Consider the following 6,000-nt stretch of genomic DNA (forward strand, 5'->3'; position numbering starts at 1 on the left):
GATAAATCTTGGGGAAGTTTAGCAGGACAGGTCAAAACTACATCTTTGGTCATGTATCATAGCAGTACATGTTAAATTGTCACCAACAGGCTTGGTATTATCAGGGAATATTATCCAAATAATATTATCTTTATTTGGTAAACAAGATGATGTTGCTTTCTTATAACCTAGGAATTAAAAGATTTCTTTTTCTTTTCTCATATTTTCTATTAAAAATATTAACTGTTCCAAATGATTTCTGTTTTCTGGCTGGAACTGATGTTGCACAGTTTTTGTTTGGGTTCATGTCTAAATATTCAGAGGCTGGCAGTCTTAAAAATTTGAATGTCATTTTTAATATGCCAGAAACCTTTAAAAAAGGGTAACACAGAACAAGTTAATAACATTTCCATGTAAAATTTGTCAATAGTTCCTGTTTTCTATTTGGGCTGAAAAAAACCCAGCCTGGTGGAATTTCCAACCATTAATCCAGTCTTCCAAACCCCTGGGGCAGCAGGGACACACATATGCCACGCATCCCACCTTCAGGTCTGTTTTGAGCTTGAGGAGGAATGCGTGAATACTTTCTTGCTACACCTGAGTCAATTTAGCCATTTTTATTCAAAGTCAATGCTAATCTCTGATCTTTAGTTACTGCCAGAGGGAAGTGTGAAACCAGACCGTAGGTCAAGTGTGGGAAAGTGCTCATTCCCCTAGATGCCTGAGGCTTTCAGTTATAATACTCAAAAATTATATTATTTTCCTCATTACTGTCTTAGGACTAATGTAATGCTGTTTTTAATGACAGCAGTTTAAGATAAATTATTTTTATTATAGTCATAGCTCAAGTCCAGGTTGAGCTTCAAAAGCAGAGCAATCCCTGTCAAGTGGCAAGAAACTGAAATATAATTAGAATTACTGGTAGTCTCTACTCAAAAAAGACTTAAACCAGAATTATGTAATTATTTTTCTTTAGAAGAGCTTCTCTGGTGGATTTTCTTTCCTATTAAATCTGAGAATAGCGTAAGTTTTCTAACACACTTTATCATAGAATCATAGAATCATAGAATCATTAAGGTTGGAAAAGCCCTCTAAGATCATCAAGTCCAACCGTTAACCCAACACCACCATGCCCACTAAACCATGTCCCTAAGCGCCTCATCTACACGTCTTTGAAATACTTCCAGGGATGGTGACTCTACCACTTCCCTGGGCAGCCTGTTCCAAGGCCTGACCACTCTTTCAGTAAAGAAGTTTTTCCTGATGTCCAGTCTAAACCTCCCTTGGCGCAACTTCAGGCCATTTCCTCTCATCCTATCGCTTGTTACTTGGCAGAAGAGACCAACCCCCACCTCGCTACAACCTCCTTTCAGGTAGTTGTAGAGCATGATGAGGTCTCCCCTCAGCCTCCTCTTCTCCAGACTAAACAGTCCCAGTTCCCTCAGCTGCTCCTCATGAGACTTGTTCTCTAGACCCTTCACCAGCTTCGTTGCCCTTCTCTGGACACGCTCCAGCACCTCAATGTCCTTCTTGTAGTGAGGGGCCCAAAACTGAACACAGGATTTGAGGTGCGGCCTCACCAGGGCCGAGTACAGGGGCACGATCACCTCCCTACTCCTGCTGGCCCCACTATTTCTGATACAGGCCAGGATGCCATTGGCCTTCTTGGCCACCTGGGCACACTGCCGGCTCATGTTCAGCCGGCTGTCAACCAGCTTTGTCAAATAGCAGTACAGAATTTGCTAAAAGAATTTCATTGACCTTAATTGTGCCTTGCTCTGGGTGTCTTTGTGCCTAGGGAGACTAGGGGTGTAACATACTCTTTTGCATTTTTTTCTGTCTGAACAACCAGGTATCTTCAAGATAGGAAGTTCCCTTAGACTTTTTCTGCACACTTGGGAAAGCCTTTAACTATCCCCAATAACTGTCCCCAATAGCACATCAATTCTTGTGCGGTTATTCTGATATTGTGCAATTGTTTTGCTGTTGTAGCTTGCATGAGAGCTTGAGGAAAGGCGTTTCTTCTCATGAAACTGCTCATGCTCCTTATTGCTGAGGAGCATGAATAGAGATACCAACCAACACAACAATTTTTTGTTATTTACCAATGGAGCAAACTTGCAGAGAAAAAGGGAGTAAACCCAGGCCATAATCTGTGCCAGGGTGGGTAACTGAACCCCAAAATTCTGACCCGTACGTGCTCAGTTAGCTGGGTTCAAATGAGTAGGAGCAGGTCTGTCAATTAATACATGAAGCTGTTTCCGTTGCAAATGCCAAAGTCCATTTTATGATGGTTCATTGCTAATTTATTTGAGCAGGCTCATCCCAAGTTACCATGAGTAATTTTCTGCCTTTTTTTTTTAAAATCTTTTTGCCTTGTTGCACTTTCTGTATTAGAGATTACTGCCTTTAAAAGAAAAATAGCAGGCAGTGACTTTTTGAAGCTAGGAGGAATACTGATGCAGTATCTCGGTGTATTATAAAGAAATGCTGATTTCAGAGGCACCAGGAGAATAATGCATTCAGAACCTTTACCTTAATAGAAGGAGATAGAAAAAGTTATTAGTTTTGAAAATGCAAAATAAAAATTCCACTACATGTATTAGGCACTGAGCAACATGATACAATATCCAATACACCTCTTACAATACTAAACTCTGTATTTTAATATTATTCAGCATTCCTCGTGCATATAATGAAATTGTTTTTATTGGTCTGGATTTCAGATTTTCCCTTGTGTGTACTTGGAAATAGAAATTTATATCTGGGACTTCTTGAAGGCCCAGTTAGAATGAATGATTCAAATAAAAATGAATGTTGTCAAATGTGTTTCTCACAGTACTGGTATCATAGTAACCGCGGTCTTACTTTTTAATGATACCAGTGTAAATGTGCTCAATTAACCACAAAATATTTTTCTGTTCACAGCCACCTTTGCAAAAACAACCCACGAGTTAAAAATCTTGGGTTCATGTTGAATTCCTGCCACCTTCCATTTTCTTGCTTGCAGTAAAGGTCTGCAATAAGCTTTCAGCAACTCACATTGTGCCCTTGGTGAAAAACTGCGTGAGTTCACACAGACTGACTGGACTTTAAGTCATGACTGGGGTTAAGACCCAGCCTGTGGATGACGTGGCAGGTGGGTGACCTCATTTCCCCATCTCAGAAGGTCAGTATCCGTTACACGTTTGATCTTCAGATCTCCCAGTGTCCTAGTTTTGTCTGGGATGGAGTTGATTTTCTTCCTATTAACTGGTATAGTGCTGTGTTTTGGATGTAGTATGAGAACAGTGTTGATAACACACTGATGTTTCAGTTGTTGCTAAGTAATGTTTACGCTAGTCAAGGACTTTTCATCTTCCCGTGCCCTGCCAGGTGCGCGGGGGCTGGGAGGGAGCGTGGCTGGGACGGCTGGCCCAGCTGGCCAATGGGCTATTCCATACCATATGACGTCATGCTCAGCGTATAAGGCTGGGCGAAGAAGAAGGAAGGGGGCACGTTCGGAGAGATGGCGTTTGTCTTCCCAAGTAACCGTTACGCGTGACTCTTCTCTTGTGAGGGTGTGACCCCCTCCCTGCCAATAGGAAGCAGTGAATGAATTCCTTGTTTTGCTTTGCTTGTGTGCGCGGCTTTTGCTTTCCCTATTAAACTGTCTTTATCTCAACCCATGAGTTTTCTCACTTTTGCCCTTCTGATTCTCTCCCCCATCCCACCTGGGGGGAGCGAGCGAGCAGCTGTGTGGTGCTCAGTGGCTGGTTGGGGTTAAACCACGACACCCAGAAATACGCATCAATAGAAACTTTGCCATCAAATAAGCAAATAAAATTCATAATATCCAATATGCAAAAAAGGGATTTAGTGAGAAGATATCTTTTTATAGTAATTCTTGGAATAAAACAGTGTATGCAGATAAGTAACATTCCTGAAGAACTTTATTCTCCATGTGGTTGTAGAGCATTGCAAGCCGAGGAGTGATATTAGAAATTTCCTCACACTTACTCATTAATACACTTCAACTCAGCTTTGATATGGTTGGATTGATTCCTACTGCAAAATTCAAATAAATGTTCAGGAGTTCTCCTGAGCTATTCAACCACACCACCACTATGTTGCATATAGCAACATAACCAGAATTGGCCTCAAAAGTGCATTTTGCCTCTAAGCAAATCTTTTATAACTGTGGGCAATTGACATTTGCTTTCTTTTTGATTTTCACATAACTAAACTCCTTATCAATATTTGTTCTTCTCATCTAAACTGCTTGCATATTATCTCTGCCTGTTGTTTGTATCACAAATTAGAGACAAAATCTGCTCTTTTTTACACATGTGGAGTTTCTTCTCCAGCTCCTTCAACCTGAGCTAAAATTTGTTTCCCCTTTGCTACTTTGCCTTTTTTTAAAAGATTTGTTCCATCCTTTTAGATATTTAAAAAGAACTGTATTTTGCAGGGATTTCTCCTCTTGAAATGGCAACAAAAAAGAATTCTTTGAAATGGTGAAATGAAATGCTGATTTAATTTTTATATCTGTTCCGTCAGCTTTTCTGCTTAAAATAATTACTAAATCCACTTTATAAACATGATTAGTGTGATTGTTCTAAAGCAGTTTTTTTCAGGGTATTTACCATTTATTGAAAAAAAATTGTTCAGACATAAATAGATGTTTCTGAAGGAAGAATTTGGGGTCCTTTAAATTATAAAATCTTCAGAGAAAGGATTTTATTTTTATAATGCATCATTTGCCTCTATGATGCCATCAAAGTAATGAATAATAATTACAGAATGTGTAAGAAATATGAAAAAATATTTTCTTCTTGTTTTCTGAATATCGTAATATATTTAGCCTCCAGATATCCTCAAGAAAACAGCATCTTATCAAGGGCAACTAATGTTATTAATCAAAATAGCTATTTATGACATTTGAATAAATGGCTTTCACTTTACTCACAAGGACAATATAGATGATCTGCAGATATCAGTTGTTTATCACACTGATATATTTTGTTATCTTAATGCCATTACCTTGCCACTGATTCACTGGATGCAAACTGCTTACGGTTTCAAGGCTTATTCTGGTGACAAAATATGAAACGAGCCTTATGAATATTCAGAGGCTTTCCCCATGGCACTAACTCAGGTCTATTTATAGTTGTGATTTATGGAGCTTATGAGCACAGCTAGAATTTGAGTTCAACATTAACATTCCTTTTATGCGTAACATGACAGTTTATAGTTCACAGCATCTCTGTATTACAATTACTGGTAAATATAAATGACTTTTTTTTTATCTGTTAGTTTAAGATAAAAATCATCATGCCAAACCTGTAAGCTTAGTTCTCCTGTATGACCAGGTAAGGGAGAGGGAGGAGAAAAGAGCATGGGGGAGAGAGAATTCACTAAAACTTATCCCTGGAAGACACATGAAGGCTTCTGGTACCCAGGCAATCAGAAGGTAGGCTCCTGTCTCCAGATGCAATGTTCCCCATAGCAGGAAGGAGTCAAAATACAAGAGCTGAATCCAGGTGAAGGTGTCATTTCCATGCCTTATCCCTCTAGTCCTCTCCCAGGTGCTATCTTGGGACACATAAGCAGGCTTGCGTCTTGGCCGCAATGACAACTTCTATGAGTATCTCTGGCACCCACGGTATGTGGACCTCTTCTGTCTGGCTGACCATAGCCAACAGGAGGGTCAGTGTCTGCCCACAGCTAAGAGGGAAGGGAAATGGGGATAGCGAATGAGAACAAGGGCAAGAAACACTGAGCCACAGCTACAGGACTGCCTGCCCCAGAAAAGCAGAGAACTCTGATTTCCAAGGAAGCAGGAAAAATAGGGACAGCTTCAGGGATGGAGTCTGTAATTAAAAAGCAGCCTCTGGGTGTGCCGGTGTAATCAAGTGCAAGGGGATTTTATGAGAGGAATGGGTTTAGTCAATAATAACCATAGGAAGAGAAGAATAAGGCATCCTGTCACATCTGGAGTTTGATACCGGGATGCATTAGGCACTCAGTTTGGCCTATTTG

The sequence above is a fragment of the Fulmarus glacialis genome, unplaced genomic scaffold (genome assembly GCF_000690835.1).
Source record: "Fulmarus glacialis isolate BGI_N327 unplaced genomic scaffold, ASM69083v1 scaffold979, whole genome shotgun sequence".
NCBI lineage: Eukaryota > Metazoa > Chordata > Aves > Procellariiformes > Procellariidae > Fulmarus > Fulmarus glacialis.